General features: G+C 43.6%; 3 non-coding genes and 1 pseudogene across 3 annotated transcripts; all 4 read right to left on the bottom strand.

The window, feature by feature from the left end:
- Nucleotides 1-276: 276 nt before the first annotated feature.
- LOC132134062 (U1 spliceosomal RNA) lies at nucleotides 277-441 on the bottom strand. Its single transcript, XR_009429357.1, has one exon. It is a non-coding gene; the product is annotated as a U1 spliceosomal RNA (small nuclear RNA).
- Nucleotides 442-9,244: 8,803 nt separating this feature from the next.
- LOC132134130 (U1 spliceosomal RNA) lies at nucleotides 9,245-9,408 on the bottom strand. The gene has a single exon (XR_009429395.1). It is a non-coding gene; the product is annotated as a U1 spliceosomal RNA (small nuclear RNA).
- Nucleotides 9,409-9,759: 351 nt separating this feature from the next.
- LOC132134067 (U2 spliceosomal RNA) lies at nucleotides 9,760-9,936 on the bottom strand (annotated as a pseudogene).
- A 6,354-nt stretch (nucleotides 9,937-16,290) lies between these two features.
- Nucleotides 16,291-16,454, bottom strand: LOC132134053 (U1 spliceosomal RNA). The gene has a single exon (XR_009429348.1). It is a non-coding gene; the product is annotated as a U1 spliceosomal RNA (small nuclear RNA).
- Between the last annotated feature and the right edge of the window lie 373 nt (nucleotides 16,455-16,827).

Genomic DNA, 16,827 nt, shown 5'->3' with positions numbered 1-16,827 from the left:
GACAACAAAATTAATACCAATTGAAAAAGGACAACCAAACAACATGGAGACAGCTACAGCTAGGCTGCAGTCAGTCCAATCGACTTTCAAAGTAAGGTCTGTGCTATATTCGAACTGAACCACCCACCAGGGTCCGATTTTTCAAGAGCGTAACTGACTTTGTTTCACAGGCGCACAACACATACCTCGCATGTGACAGAACTCCCCATTCTGAAACGCAAAAAAAAAAAAAAACCCTGGAAAAAAACCTCTTCTGCTTTGTTTCAACAACAATTTCAGGGGAGAGCGCGAACACAGTCCCCCACTACCATAAATTATGCAGCTCTAGATTCCTGCATTTGGGGAATTCGCAGGGGTCAGCATGGCCGGAGTGCAATGGGCAAGCCTCGCCCTAGGTGAACCGCCTTCTTGATTATTGTGTCTCCCCTGCCAGGTAAGTATGAAGTCCCAGGCGGTCAGCCAGAGGTATGATTTGCGTCTCTACCGTCCACACCAACGGTTAGCCCCCCACCAGGAAAGGAAGGACGGGTGCCTTCCGTTTCTGGCCTGGAAACTGCCAAGCTCATGGGCCGGTGCTTCCCAACGCCGGTTTTAGATGACTCTCTTTAACCAAACACACCTGATTCGGTGCATCACCTCGTCTGTGAAAGACCTCAGGTGGGTGCATCGTTCATGGAAGAGTCCAAGACCCCAGGAGGGCGCATCAGGAAAAAAGTTCGCAATACACCACAGCATGGCAGATCTCATTCCTTGTTGCAAATACAGTTGCTATTTAATGAAAAGTGAGATACGCACCACATGTGGTGCACATGTGTGCCAAAATTCAACGCTCATTTTTATGCAAATTCTACAGTATTATCGGATAAAACTTACAAAAATGGATTCCTCTGAGTGCCCTGAGTTCAGTACAACTGTTTTCTCTAGGCCTCATAAAAAAATTTTCTTCCGACTTCCACCCCCCTCGAGCTGCCTTCTCTAGCCGGGAAGTGTGCACCCTGGCCGGCATGGATGAGTAGGTGCGAGGGGGGTGGATGTCATTAGTCATTAGACTAGAAAATTAATGGGAAATAGACTGGTAAGGGACCAAGGTAATTTACAGTTTATTAGACTAAAAGTGGAATGAGAAATAGACTGGTAAGTCACCAAGAAAATAGTTCCATTTGTAGTTTCTTAGACTAGAGTTGGTATGAAAAATAGACTGGTAACTGAATCAAGGAAATAGTCATATTTGTAGTTTATCAGACTAGAAAATGAATGAGAAATAGACTGGTAGGTGACCAAGGAAATAGTACTATTTGTAGTTTATTAGACTAGAAGTTGAATGAGAAATAGACTGGTAAGTGATCCAAGGGAATAGTCCCATTTGTAGTTTATTAGACTAGAAAAAGAATGAAAAATAGACTGGTGAGTGAATCAAAGGAATAGTCAAATTTGTAGTTTATTAAACTAGAAGTGTAATGAGAAATAGACTGCAAATTGTGCTCTCTAATGTATTAGACTCAAAGTTGTATTAACAGACTACAAATGGGACCTAAAAAGTTATATAAGTAACCAATGCTTGGGCAGTGTCCCTTGCATTCATCCTTTTGCTATTCATCCTTTAGTGTTTTAACAAAAGTAGATATGGCTTTGGACGACTGTCCCTTGTGCTTTCGTGGCTATAATCAGCTAAGCCAACACCTTCGTGTCTTTCACAAGGTGCGGAATGTGAAGGAGCGCAAGCTTCTCCTATCCATTGCTTCTGGGAGAGCTTCTCACGGCGGTACCGGCAGCTGAGGAAGCGGTCAAATCCCACCCCCTCTAGGCAGGTTGCACGGGCAACACATAGTCTGCTATCGGCCCTCAACAGCCCTGGGGAGGAGGAGTGCTCAGAGTCGCAGGTTGACAGACTAGATGAAGAGCCAGCCACCAGGCCTGAGGCAGAGCCAGCCACAGGACCCGAGGAGGAGGTCGCCGGGCCTTCAAAGAAGGCCCACTCCTCCGATGCACCATACCCCTTTCCGGACCACGTGCCAGCCCTAAGTGAGTATGACACTTGTCACTTTGATAACACCATACAATAACTTTCATTAATAAATCTCCTATTTGTAGATTATTAGACTAGAAGTTACCTGAGAAATAGACTGGTAAGTGAACCAAGGAAATAATCTCATTTGTTGTTCATTAGACTAGAAGTTGAATTAGAAATAGACTGGTAAGTGAACCAAGGAAATAGCCCCATTTATAGTTTGTTAGACTACAAGAGAAATGAGAAATAGACTGATAAGTGACCAAGGAAATAGTACCATTTGTAGTTTATTAGACTAGAAAATTATAGTAATATAATTATACATATACACACACATATTATGTATGTATATATATATATATATATATATATATATATATAATTTATTATATATTTAATTTAATTTAATATAATAATAATAATAATAATAATAATGTTTGTTAGTGTTTACCTCTATGTTATCGACCTGACTCACCTGGTCCTTCTCTTGTGCTTTCTTTTTGCAGATCAGCTCATTGAGGAGTCCAGGGCCCATTGGGAGGGCATCAACCCCACTCCGAAATTAATAAATAATGTGTCCTCAAAGATTTTTAGAATAAAATTTTTTATTTCATATATGTCAGCTGGCCAGACCAATCTGGCCAGCTTGATGTTTTTGGACAACAGGGCAAAGGTCCGGTCCTGGCTGTCTTTTTTAAGGAAATGCAACATTGCAGAGCCAACTGTGCACCATTACCTAAAAAATGTGGCACAGTTCCTCAAATATCTTAATGAGACCCCGCCGCCCACATGCCGGCTCTCCCGTGTGGCTCCCGCCCAGTAAAGCGCAGCGTGGCAGTCCACGAGCTGGCTGTAAAACAAGCCAAGGAGGCCCGCCTGATCCCTAAAGCCACACTGCGAGCTTGCCGGGACTCTGCCAAAAAAATTATTTCTGAGATTCTGGGTAAGTTTTTGAATCCTTTCTCCTCTCATTATTTGGCGATCAATGTGATCCTTTATGCTTCTCTTTTTTTCTGTGAAGATCGTCTGAAGACTAGTCCTGAGAAAAAGGACCAATGGTCTTTTTATGGACACCTCACCACTTACTGGGCCAGCATTTATGGTCACCGTGGAGGGGTGTTCCAAAATTTAACAATTAAAGAGGTGGAGGATGCCCGTGCGACAGCTACAGAAGGCCACTTTGTCATTAATGTGAGTGGTTCTCTTTCTCTCTGTCTCTCGTTGTCCACATGGTTTTCTTTAAAATAAAACTCAGCTTATGCCACTTCACACTGTTTCTAAAGATATCAGCCCACAAGACCAACCAGGCCTTTGGTGCAGCCCAGGAAATCTGGAAATCTGCTTCAGTAAGTACAATTTCCCATGGATTGGTTTAACTGTTTGTGACAAGTAGACATGTTCACTAACACTTTGCCTTTCTTATTATTTCTATAAGGAAAGAAGCACATTAATGAAGATGGTCCTCAGACGCAGACTGATGGTGAAGAACTCCCCACTTAAATCACCACAGGAAATAGCGTCTAAAAAGCTGGTGCAGCAAGTAAAAAAAGAGACTGGAGAAATTAAAAACAAAATCCCGTAAATAATTTATGTAGCTATTTAAATTGTTTGTTTTGATATTTTTTATGATAATTGTTCTACTCCTTTTATTTCTACGATAAAAAAGTAAGGTTATCTTTTTATTTGTTTTGATAGCCTCTTCCATTTTTCTTTTTTCTTTTTTCTTTTTTCTTTTTTTTGTAAATAGTTATAGTTAAGGTTAATGTCAGTTTGCTCTGAATCTTTCTGAACATGTTTATTTATTTATTTTATTTTTCTTATATAATGCATGTTTCCTATTATACTTTTTATATATTGTGTTTTTTTGTACAGAACTTTGAGGCATTTTTGATTTTGACTTTACAATGTCTGCAAAACAAAAAGTTCAATAAATATTTGAAATTGAATTAAGGTGTCATTACTTTACACACACTCACACACACTCACACACACACACACACACACACACACACACACACACACACACACACACACACACACACACACACACATATATATTACATGTAATAAAAATAATTTAAACATATTTATATATTGTGTGTGTAAATAAAAAGGTATATGTAATAAATACATAATAAATATATAGTATTTCTATACATAAAATGTTTAATAAAAACATATTTTACTATATTTTGAATAACTTGAAATTAGGATGTTTTCACATAAATACACTTCTATTTCAAATGTATTCAGGCCGATCATCATAACCAGTTAAACTGATTATTAGACTAGAAGTTGAATGAGAAATAGACTGAAATAGTGAAATGTATTGTTTATAAGACTAGAAAAGGAATGAGAAATTGACTGGTAAGTGACCAAGGAAATAGTACTTTTTGTAGTTTATTAGACTAAAAGTTTTGAATAAGAAATAGACTGGCAAGGGATCAGGCAAAAAGTGCCATATGTAGTTTATTAGACTATAAAATTACTGAGAAATAGACTGGCAAGTGATCCATGAAATAGTGCCATATGTTTTCACATTAATACACTTCTATTTCAAATTTATTCAGGCCGATCATCATCACCAGTTAAACTGATTATTAGACTAGAAGTTGAATGAGAAATAGACTGAAATAGTGAAATGTATTGTTTATTAGACTAGAAAAGGAATGAGAAATAGTCTGGTAAGTGACCAAGGAAATAGTACTTTTTGTAGCTTATTAGACTAAAAGTTTGAATAAGAAATAAACTGGCAAGTGATCAAGGAAATAGTGCCATATGTAGTTTATTAGACTATAAAAATGAATGAGAAATAGACTGGCAAGTGATCCATGAAATAGTGCCATATGTTTTCACATTAATACACTTCTATTTCAAACTTATTCAGGCCGATCATCATCACCAGTTAAACTGATTATTAGACTAGAATTTGAATGAGAAATAGACTGAAATAGTGAAATGTATTGTTTATTAGACTAGAAAAGGAATGAGAAATAGACTGGTAAGTGACCAAGGAAATAGTACTTTTTGTAGTTTATTAGACTAAAAGTTTTGAATAAGAAATAGACTGGCAAGTGATCAAGGAAATAGTGCCATATGTAGTTTATTAGACTATGAAATGAATGAGAAATAGACTGGCAAGTGATCCATGAAATAGTGCCATATGTTTTCACATTAATACACTTCTATTTCAAATGTATTCAGGCCGATCATCATAACCAGTTAAACTGATTATTAGACTAGAAGTTGAATGAGAAATAGACTGAAATAGTGAAATGTATTGTTTATTAGACTAGAAAAGGAATGAGAAATTGACTGGTAAGTGACCAAGGAAATAGTACTTTTTGTAGTGTATTAGACTAAAAGTTTTGAATAAGAAATAGACTGGCAAGGGATCAAGCAAATAGTGCCATATGTAGTTTATTAGACTATAAAATTACTGAGAAATAGACTGGCAAGTGATCCATGAAATAGTGCCATATGTTTTCACATTAATACACTTCTATTTCAAATTTATTCAGGCCGATCATCATCACCAGTTAAACTGATTATTAGACTAGAAGTTGAATGAGAAATAGACTGAAATAGTGAAATGTATTGTTTATTAGACTAGAAAAGGAATGAGAAATAGTCTGGTAAGTGACCAAGGAAATAGTACTTTTTGTAGCTTATTAGACTAAAAGTTTGAATAAGAAATAAACTGGCAAGTGATCAAGGAAATAGTGCCATATGTAGTTTATTAGACTATAAAAATGAATGAGAAATAGACTGGCAAGTGATCCATGAAATAGTGCCATATGTTTTCACATTAATACACTTCTATTTCAAACTTATTCAGGCCGATCATCATCACCAGTTAAACTGATTATTAGACTAGAAGTTGAATGAGAAATAGACTGAAATAGTGAAATGTATTGTTTATTAGACTAGAAAAGGAATGAGAAATAGACTGGTAAGTGACCAAGGAAATAGTACTTTTTGTAGTTTATTAGACTAAAAGTTTTGAATGAGAAATAGACTGGCAAGTGATCAAGGAAATAGTGCCATATGTAGTTTATTAGACTAGAAAATTAATGAGAAATAGACTGGCAAGTGATCCATGAAATAGTGCCATATGTAGTTCATTAGACTATGAGTGGAATGAGAAATAGACTGGTCAGTGACCAAGGAAATAGTCCCATTTGAAGTTGTTTGGACTAAAAGTGGAATGAGAAATAGACTGCAAAGTGTGCACTCTTGTTTTATAAAACGTATTTTACAATACATTATGGATAAATTGGAATTAGGAAGATTTCAAATAAAGTAACTGTTAAGTGACAAATGAAATAGCCCCATGTGTAGTTCATTAGACTAGAAGTGATTTGAGAAATAGACTGACAATAAAAAATATTGCTATTTAATATACTGCAAGACTTGCAACATTTGTGGTGCAAATTAACCAAAATCCAACATTTTTTTATATGCATATTTCTACAGTATTATGGGATAAAACTTACAAAAATGGATTCCATTGAGTGCCCTGAGTACAGTACAACTGTTTTCTCTAGGCCTCATAAAAAAAATTTTCTTCCGACTTCCACCCCCCTCGAGCTGCCTTCTCTAGCCGGGGAGGGTGCACCCTGGCCGGCATGGATGAGTAGGTGCGAGGGGGGTGGATGGTACTATTCTCTTGCTAATATCTCCACGAAGCGGTGGACCCCGGGGCTGAAATTACCTACCGTATGCGACCACCCTCGAGTTCCTGGGTGGTCCGGTTCCTGAGTTATAACGGTTCAAATCCCACATTTTGGGGGGCCGTAACTCGGACGCCCGGGGTCATAGGAACATGGGGCTGGTGTCGTCGGATAGAGCTCCCAAAGGTCTAATTTTGACCAGAGTTTGGTGTTGTTTCCCTTCTTTCCGAGTGAGTTATGGCCGGTCAAATTTTGGGACTTTTTGTATTTGCGGGTCCATATCTCTAGCCCCCGGGGGTCTATCGACTTGGGGGAGGTGGCTTCAGAGAGGGCCCTTCGAGGGCTATCAAGTCACCAAGTTTCAAGTCGCTAGGTCTCTTCCTTCCATTTGACTATCAAAAATGTGGGGGGCCATAACTCCGCCCCCGGGGTGTTATGGATGGGGGGGGCAGTGGTGTTCGGTAGGCCTTCTGGAGTTCTTACTCTGACCCGAGTTTGGTGCAGTTTGCCCCCGTTTTGGCGGAGTTACAGCTTGGCAAAATCTGTGACATTTTGGTTAACATTCACCACAATTTTGGATATGTCCGCAAATGTTCCGGATGTGATCCGTGGTCATTCCGTGAATATAATGGTCAAATGGACAAATAGTGGGTTCGTGGGTCCCAGGGTGGGGGTCCGCAAGTGGTCCGCAGATGATCCGCAGTCATTGTGTGAACATAATGGTCAAATGGACAAATAGTGGGTTCGTGGGACCCAGGGTGGGGGTCCGCAAGTGGTCCGCAGATGATCCGCAGTCATTGTGTGAATATAATGGTCAAATGGACAAATACGGGGTTCGTGGGACCCAGGGTGGGGGTCCGCAAGGGGTCTGCAGATGATCCGCAGTCATTGTGTGAATATAATGGTCAAATGGACAAATAATGGGTTCGTGGGACCCGGGTTGGGGGTCCGATGGGGGTCCGCATCGGTTCCGTGGTCATTCTGTAACTTTAAAGGTCAAATGGACAAATATAGGTTTCGTGGGCAAAAAAATCGTACACCCCCCATTCGGGTAAATGCCACTGTTTTAAACCTGAGGTGTACTGCTCCGTGCGCCACCCTGTGGAGAAGTGCTGAATGGCATGTAGGGGCCTCAAATTTGGGTGGGCTTCCGCGGGGCCCCTCGGGGGTCCAGATCCTCCCGCGCCGGTCAGGGGTCTCCCGTGGGCCGGCAGACATCGACGCCGCGTCCGTCAAAATTTTTTGGGGTCAGCGCGCAGGTCCCCTTAACCCACGTACACGAGCCCTCAAACTTATACCTGAATGGACGCTCCAAAAAAAAAAGGACTTTCTGGAGAAGTCAAGACGTGACATCCCTAGGAGCTTGCCATTCACCTCTTTAAAACAAAAGTGCACGCTGTGGTGCCTCCGCACGCCGGCACGGGCAGCCGACATGATGGAGGCACCAACAGCCTAGAAACTTAAAACAACAATAAATACAATAATAAATAACCAAATAAATAATTAAAGGACCTTACCTTAAAACGTGTTGGAGCCCGAAGCAGCAGAGTTCAATGTACCTCTCGAAGTTGTGTGACTCAAGATATAAAAAGATCTCGAGTCAGGAAACCTCCAAGAGGCGATCGCAGTCTAAACCGTCTGACAAGGTACGTGATCTTAGCCAAAAGGCCGAGAAGCGATGCCGCTAAGACGCAGCGGGGAGGAAGCCGGACACGGCGATGCCCATCTCGGCTTTGGTAAGTCTGGGGGACCTAAAAACGCTGGGGGATGGTAGTACCCTCCCCTGTGTGCAACGTCACCGGGCCTCGTCACTCTCGGCCTGACGCTGGCAATGCAGCGACGGAAAGTACGGCATCGCTCGTAACTCCCAAACGGTTCGTCACAGAGCCACGTGCCTTATGTCATGGGAATCCTTGGCTCGAGCCGAACCAGACGCAGGTCTCAGATTGGCTCGTCGCTCTGACAGAATTTTCGTGTATTTGGGATTTTGTCAAAAACCTTCTTTTGCAACCTAGCGCCAGGTATTTGGCCCAGTCCCACCCAAAGCAGCACAGAAAGCTTCTCTGGAGTCTGTCTGTCAATAATCATCCCAAAAAAGTGGAAATTTCCATTCACCTTGGCGAGGGGACCTCAAAACGTGCTAAGGTGGCTTGTCCGAGATGGCTCGAATGGCTATAACTCCAGGAAGGAATGAGATCCCTTCACCCAAATCGGCACACCTGTGCAGGGGCTCAGTCAGAGGCCAGGTGAAAAAGGGCGCTGCGACAGGCGACTCGGTGGCGCTGTAAGCGACAACAAAATTAATACCAATTGAAAAAGGACAATCAAACAACATGGAGACAGCTACAGCTAGGCTGCAGTCAGTCCAATCGACTTTCAAAGTAAGGTCTGTGCTATATTCGAACTGAACCACCCACCAAGGTCCGATTTTTCAAGAGCGTAACTGACTTTGTTTCACAGGCGCACAACACATACCTCGCATGTGATAGAACTCCCCATTCTGAAATGCAAAAAAAAAAAAAACCTGGAAAAAACCTCTTCTCCTTTGTTTCACCAACAATTTCAGGGGAGAGCGCGAACGCAGTCCCCCACTACCATAAATTATGCAGTCGAGATTCCCGCATTTGGGGAATTCGCAGGGGTCAGCATGGCCGGAGTGCAATGGCCAAGCCTCGCCCTGGGTGAACCGCCTTCTTGATCATGGTGTATCCCTTGCCAGGTAAGTATGAAGGCCCAGGCGATCAGCCAGAGGTATGATTTGCGTCTCTACCGTCCACACCAATGGTTAGCCCCCCTCCAGGAAAGGAAGGACGGGTGCCTTCCGTTACTGGCCTGGAAACTGCCAAGCTCATGGGCCGGTGCTTCCCAACGCCGGTTTTAGATGACTCTCTTTAACCAAACACACCTGATTCGATGCATCACCTCGTCTGTGAAAGACCTCAGGTGGGTGCATCGTTCGTGGAAGAGTCCAAGACCCCAGGAGGGCGCATCAGGAAAAAAGTTCGCAATACACCACAGCATGGCAGATCTCATTCCTTGTTCTGCTATTCGACACAATAAACGGCAATCCCCAAAAAGGGAAAGCACACCGTTCCTGGAGACACTGCAATACCAGGCCGATGCTTGGAGTGGACGGAGCAAGCCCCGGCTCCAGCTCCATGATCTAAAAATCCATTTAATATGTAGTCCCCGGATGGGGGACGTATCAGATATTAAACTGATAAGAACAGATTTTTTTTCTTTCGAAAAAGTTTTATTGTCAACAGTTACATTTTTTCCATTTGCATTTTTACTTTCACACACATTTTTCTTTTCAAGCACACATTAAAACAAGCCATATTATATATAATAAATACACATGGTAAAATGAAAGAAACAATCATTGTTAAAAAACATTTGATTAAAACCACAGTGTTTTGCTTGTTTTTAAAAGTCCATATTTGAGGTGTGTTTAAAAGGTGTGATCGGTTTCAAAAGTAAAATACAAATTTAAAAAAGCAAACAAGCCTCATATGCATGTTAATAAAACCAATTTCATTGATAAAACACCATAAAAACCAATTTATTGGATAAAAACCAATAAAAAAAACCATCTGTTGTGCAAGACCGGGGGTGAGTCCTCATCAAGTCGGTCTTCACCCCACTCTCCAGAACAGGGACATGAGATGCTACTTTACGGGCTCAGCGGAGATCCCCTCTCCTCCGGCCCGCTGGCCCGCTGTTCCCATAGCCAGAATGGTTAGGGTGCATCTACGGGCAGCCAGGGTCGGTGCCTGCCGGGACCCTCTCTGTGCGACCCCGGCCCCCCCGTCCGAATATCGTCGTCCGGTACCCCTGCAGCCTTGATGTTACCTTTAGCTCGCATGCATGGAGGGTTACCGTAACGCGCTTCCCCACCAGCAGGTTTCTGGTGGCCCAGATGGCATCCTTGATGACGTTGAGGGTGAGCCAGAGCGAGGTAAATTTCTGTGCCGTCAAGTCCTTCAAGCCCCGGCCCATGCCAAGGATGGCGAGCTGGTACCCGAACTGGGCCCCACCTGCTGGTAGGCATGGGAAATACACGGGGAGCCGGTCTTGGCCCACAGGTCCCGCGCAGTGCTGCAGTCCCAGAGCAGGTGGTGGGCGGTTTCCGGGGAATTGCAGCCGGACCGAGGGCAGATGGGGTTTTTGGCCATGCCTCTGGAGTGCATAACCGCCCTGACCGGGAGGATCTCATGAGCCACCATCCACGATAAGTCCTTGTGCCTGTTCTGGAGAGCAGGGTGAGCCGCATTCCGCCAAACTTGTTTGGCCTCACTTAGTGTGAGGCCCGGAACTGGACTCACCGGCTTCCGGTCCTGCACAACAGAAATGAGAGACTTGTGTTTAGTTAAATGGTGACATCTTCACTCTCTAAAAGGTATTTCTTTAAAAACTTTTTTATAAAACTGTAGTCTTTAGGCAAGTTAAAAGACACTGGGGTTTTCAAATCTACTGGTAAAATTTTCTAAGTTCTTAGGTAAGACCCCATCCAAAATCGCGCCATTGCAGCCGTCTTGTTTTCTTTGGATGGGGTCATGGCATAACTGATGTGCAAGGCGGTGAAGCGGCTGCCTAAAAACAGGTGGGGGTCTGGGAGGCCTTTTCCAACGTTCTCTGGCCTTTTCTTGACTGTCTCCCTCTTCAGGCACTCCCACTTGGACCCCCACAGGAAGTAAAACACCGCCCTCTCCAGTTTCACCAGGAACCACCGAGGGGGGCTAAAAACAGAACAGACAAGTAAAATCAGAGGTAAAATCACATATTTAAAAATAAAAATTTTACCTTCAATCGTCAACTGTCTTAGTCCCCAAAACCCTAGTCTTTTCCTAACTTTCCCTAGCAAGTCAGTCCAGTTTTCCCGTCCTCCACCCTCTTTATCAAATTTTACACCTAAAATTTTAAAGTCCTCCTGTGTCCACGTCCCCCCACGGCCCGAAGAGCTGGGCCTCAGACTTGTTTCTATTGAGTTTGGCGCCCGAGGCCCGACCGTACCAGTCAGTCAAGTCCAGTGCTCTTCGTATAGATAAAATGTCCGTGGTTAAAAGAGTAACATCGTCCATGTATAAGGCACAAGTCGCTGTCAGTCCACCCGTCCCAGGAACGTCCAGTCCTTTGACCCATTTATCCTTTCTCAAGATCTGTGCCAGTGGCTCGATACAAGCCACATACAGGAGAGGAGATAAAGGACATCCCTGATGGACACCACTGTGTATGTTCACAGTTTTGGAAAGATGCCCGTTTACAAGGAATTTGCTGACTAGTCCCTTGTACAGCAGTCCCACCCAGGCTACAAACCTCTTTGTTGGAAAACCCATTTTTTGCAGTACCTGAAAAAGGTACTGGTGCGAGACTCGGTCAAATGCTTTTTCAAAGTCTAAATTTAGGACTACTAGCCGAATATTTCTGTCTCTCGCATAACAGATGGCGTCTCTGATCAGTACTAGGCTGTCTGTTATCTTTCTTCCGGGCACAGAACAAGCTTGATCCGGGTGAATCACGTCCTCTAAAGCCGTTGACATGCGTGTTGCTAAAATTTTGCTAAAAAGTTTATAATCAAAATTTAAAAGTGTTATGGGTCTCCAGTTTTTTAAGTCAGTCCGGTCACCTTTTTTGTGAAGTAAAGAAACTATCCCTATTCTAAAACTGTCTGGAAGTATGTCGAGGGTCTCAAACTCTTTAAAAACTGTCAAAAGCTCTTGTCCTAAAATGTCCCAAAATGTTAGATAAAACTCTAGGGGAAGTCCATCCACTCCTGGGGACTTCCCCTTCTTAAAACCTCCAAGTGCTTTTTGGATTTCTAAGATGTTAAAATCTTGGGTTAAAATCTCATTTTGACAGTCAACCCTTTCCTCAATAAAATTTAAAACTTCTTTTGCAGTGTCAAAGTGTACCTTTTTAAAACTATATAATGCCCCATAAAATTTTTCCACATCCTCTAAAATCTCTTTTGTTGTGTTAACCTCCCTATCCCCTGTTTTAACCCTGGTTAACCCCCCACCCCTTGTTATTATTTTCTTAAAAAAATATCTGGTACACTTTTCGCCTTTTTCTATTTCTCTCTCTTTACTTCTTAAAAGGACCCCTTTACTTTTTATATTGGCTAAAACTGACATTTCTTTTTTTACTTCCTGAATTTCGTCGATAAAATCAAAACCATTATTTAAAAGATTAAAATACCTTTGTAGTCTTTTCTGCAACCCCAACATGCGTTTCTTTTCCCTACTCTTCTTTTCTTTCCCTATCTTTCTAAAAAACTGTCTTGTCCGGTCCTTTACCATCTCCCACCACTGTGCACGTGTATCGTAAAAGTCTTGGAGGGTCTGCCATTGGCTGAACTGTTCCCTATATTCTAAAACTATATCCTTGTCTTCCAACAGGGAACAGTTCAGCTTCCACAGCCCTCCCCCTACCGTCACACCCATGGGCAGTGAAAGGGTGCAAGACAGCATTATGTGATCAGAGAAAAAGAGGGGGGTTAATGTAGCATCGGTCGGCGGGCAGTCCCTTGTAAAAACGTAGTCGATTCGAGAGGCTTTGGTACTATCACCACTGAACCAGGTGAAGCCCTCCTCTCTTTGATGCAGAATTTTAAAACAGTCGACTAAATTAAAATCTCTGACTAAACCCTGCAATAACACCGACGTTTTGTCCACTCTAAAATCCTCCCCTACCCTTTTCCTGTCTGTTTTGGATAAAACACAATTAAAATCCCCTGCTACCATTAGGGGGGCCCTACCTAGCATGTGGGGTTGCAAGTCTTCTAAAAGCTCATATCTTTCATTCTTTTCCGTAAAACCATATACATTAAGAACATTAAAATCCCTGTCTAAAAAGGTCAGATTTACTAAAAGTGCCCGGCCTTGCCTCACCACAGTGCTGCCCTTCACCAAGATGTTAGGATTATTAATTAAAACCGCAACTCCGTCATTTTTGTTAAAATTTGATCCGCTCCATATGGAGGCTCCTGCGGACCATAGCTCCTCCATTTTCTTGTACCTAGTTAAAAAGGGCAGAGAACACTCTTGTAATAAAAACAAATCTGACTTAAAAGATTTTAAAAGGGACAAAATACTCTGTGCTCTAATGGTGGACCTCACACTTCTTACATTGATAGTAGAGATGGTGAGGGCCATGAGCAGTAGGGTTAAAAAGGTATAAGACATTTAAAACAGAAGACAGTAAAAAGACTACAAAGATACGATTAAAATCATGTTATATCTTGTTGCATTTGCCTTTCCTTTTCCTCAGACGAGCTGGGATCAGGAGGGCAAATGCCTGTCGCTTCAGAGGCCACAGAGGAAACCTCTTGTGCCTCTTTTGGCGACGATGCTGTTAGCTTAATGTGCAAAAAGGATACCTCATTAGGGGACTCTAGGGGCCACATGCGCTCCAGATCTACCGAATCGATACTATCAAGCTTATATGCTGCCCTAGATTTTTTCTCCTCCGTTACAATCAGAGGAGACCCCGCAGGTCTTTTTTGCACCTGAGCGTTAGGGAGTGAACACTCTGTCTCACTCCCGGTAGATTCCTGCACCCCATCCGAAACTGTTACTAGTGAGGAATTGGTTTTTTCCTCACTTTCCTATCCTTCCATGACCATTTCCTGTTCCGTTGCCTCCGCCCCTGTGGCCGTCCCACTTTCTCCTTCCTGCCCAATCCCTGAGGCCGGCTGGGAATTTGAAATTCCCGCCAAAACCTCAGGGACCGCCTCCTCTTTCCTTTGTTCATTCGTTTGTTGCCCATGTGGGGCGGCCATTTTGAGCTTGTTGGCAAAACTTTTAGGGCAGTCTCTGTAGAGGTGGTTTGTTTCTCCACAAAGATTGCACCGTCTGAAATTGGTACAATAATCAAACTGTGACCAATTTCTCTACACTTCCCACATACTAACTCTTGGCATGCTTCAGCGAGATGACCAAACCTGCAACCCTTCCTGCAGAGTTTGGTATGTAGCCTCTGCTCTCTCCGAGCACAATCATGGAAGGCAGATGTTTCAGGCCCTGGTAGCCCCCAGCGTCTTCCCATTGTTTAATGGGAATTCGCCAGGAGCATGTCCAAATGCCATCTTCATCTAACACTTTGACAGGCTGGCCTCGAACAGTGCAAAATCTACCCAACCAAACATAAATATCATCTCCAGTCACTGTTTCATTGAACATCCTTACAATCACAGTTTTAAGTGTGTTATCAGAAAGTTTCTCGACAGTGAACATGGAGAACTGGGCTTTAACTGAATCAAACCTTTGCCAAAAGTCATTAAGCAGGGAAGCAGTTTTAAAACTGACATCAAATCCTTTGTTCAAGGGCAGAGTCATCAAACAATTCAGGTCGTCAGATCTAAAAGCTAAGGTCTTTTGGATCAGCTATACGGGACATTCCAAGGAGCTTCCCCTCAACCTGCCTGAATAAAAAACGCACGCTGTGGTGCCTCCGCACGCCGGCACGGGCAGCCGACATGGTGGAGGCACCAACAGCCTAAAAACTTAAAACAACAATAAATACAATAATAAATAACCAAATAAATAATTAAAAGACCTTACCTTAAAACTTGTTTTAGCCCGAAGCAGCAGAGTTCAATGTACCTCTCGAAGTTGTGTGACTCAAGATATAAAAAGATCTCTAGTCAGGAAACCTCCAAGAGGCGATCGCAGTCTCAACCGTCCGACAAGATATGTGATCTTAGCCAAAAGGCCGTGAAGCGATGCCACTAAGACGCAGCGGGGAGGAAGCCGGACACGGCGATGCCCATCTCGGCTTTGGTAAGTCTGGGGGACCTAAAAACGCTGGGGGATGGTAGTACCCTCCCCTGTCTGCAACGTCACCGGGCCTCGTCACGCTCGGCCTGACGCTGGCACTGCAGCGACGGAAAGTACGGCATCGCTCGTAATTCCCAAGCGGTTCGTCGCAGAGCCACGTGCCTTATGTCATGGGAATCCTTGGCTCGAGCCGAACCAGACGCAGGTCTCAGATTGGCTCGTCGCTCTGACGGAATTTTCGGGTATTTGGGATTTTGTCGAAAACCTTCTTTTGCAACCTAGCGCCAGGTATTTGGCCCAGTCCCACCCAAAGCAGCACAGAAAGCTTCTTTGGAGTCTGCCTGTCAATAATCATCCCAAAAAAGTGGAAATTTCCATTCACCTTGGCGAGGGGACCTCAAAACGTGCTAAGGTGGCGTGTCCGAGATGGCTCGAATGGCTATAACTCCAGGAAGGAATGAGATCCCTTCACCCAAATCGGCACACCTGTGCAGGGGCTCAGTCAGAGGCCAGGTGAAAAAGGGCGCTGCGACAGGCCACTCGGTGGCGCTGTAAGCGACAACAAAATTAATACCAATTGAAAAAGGACAACCAAACAACATGGAGACAGCTACAGCTAGGCTGCAGTCAGTCCAATCGACTTTCAAAGTAAGGTCTGTGCTATATTCGAACTGAACCACCCACCAGGGTCCGATTTTTCAAGAGCGTAACTGACTTTGTTTCACAGGCGCACAACACATACCTCGCATGTGACAGAACTCCCCATTCTGAAACGCAAAAAAAAACGCAAAACGCAAAAAAAACCTCTTCTGCTTTGTTTCACCAACAATTTCAGGGGAGAGCGCGAACGCAGTCCCCCACTACCATAAATTATGCAGTCGAGATTCCCGCATTTGGGGAATTCGCAGGGGTCAGCATGGCCGGAGTGCAATGGGCAAGCCTCGCCCTGGGTGAACCGCCTTCTTGATCATGGTGTCTCCCCTGCCAGGTAAGTATGAAGGCCCAGGCGGTCAGCCAGAGGTATGATTTGCGTCTCTACCGTCCACACCAACGGTTAGCCCCCCTCCAGGAAAGGAAGGATGGGTGCCTTCCGTTACTGGCCTGGAAACTGCCAAGCTCATGGGCCGGGGCTTCCCAACGCCGGTTTTAGATGACTCTCTTTAACCAAACACACCTGATTCGGTGCATCACCTCGTCTGTGAAAGACCTCAGGTGGGTGCATCGTTCGTGGAAGAGTCCAAGACCCCAGGAGGGCGCATCAGGAAAAAAGTTCGCAATACACCACTGCATGGCAGATCTCATTCCTTGTTGCAAATACAGTTGCTATTAAATGAAAAGTGAGATACGCACCACATGTGGTGCACATGTG

Source organism: Carassius carassius, unplaced genomic scaffold (genome assembly GCF_963082965.1).
Source record: "Carassius carassius unplaced genomic scaffold, fCarCar2.1 SCAFFOLD_66, whole genome shotgun sequence".
In the NCBI taxonomy this organism is placed as follows: domain Eukaryota; kingdom Metazoa; phylum Chordata; class Actinopteri; order Cypriniformes; family Cyprinidae; genus Carassius; species Carassius carassius.
Note: the sequence above shows the minus strand (reverse complement) of the source record. Positions and strands in the feature narration are given on the sequence as shown.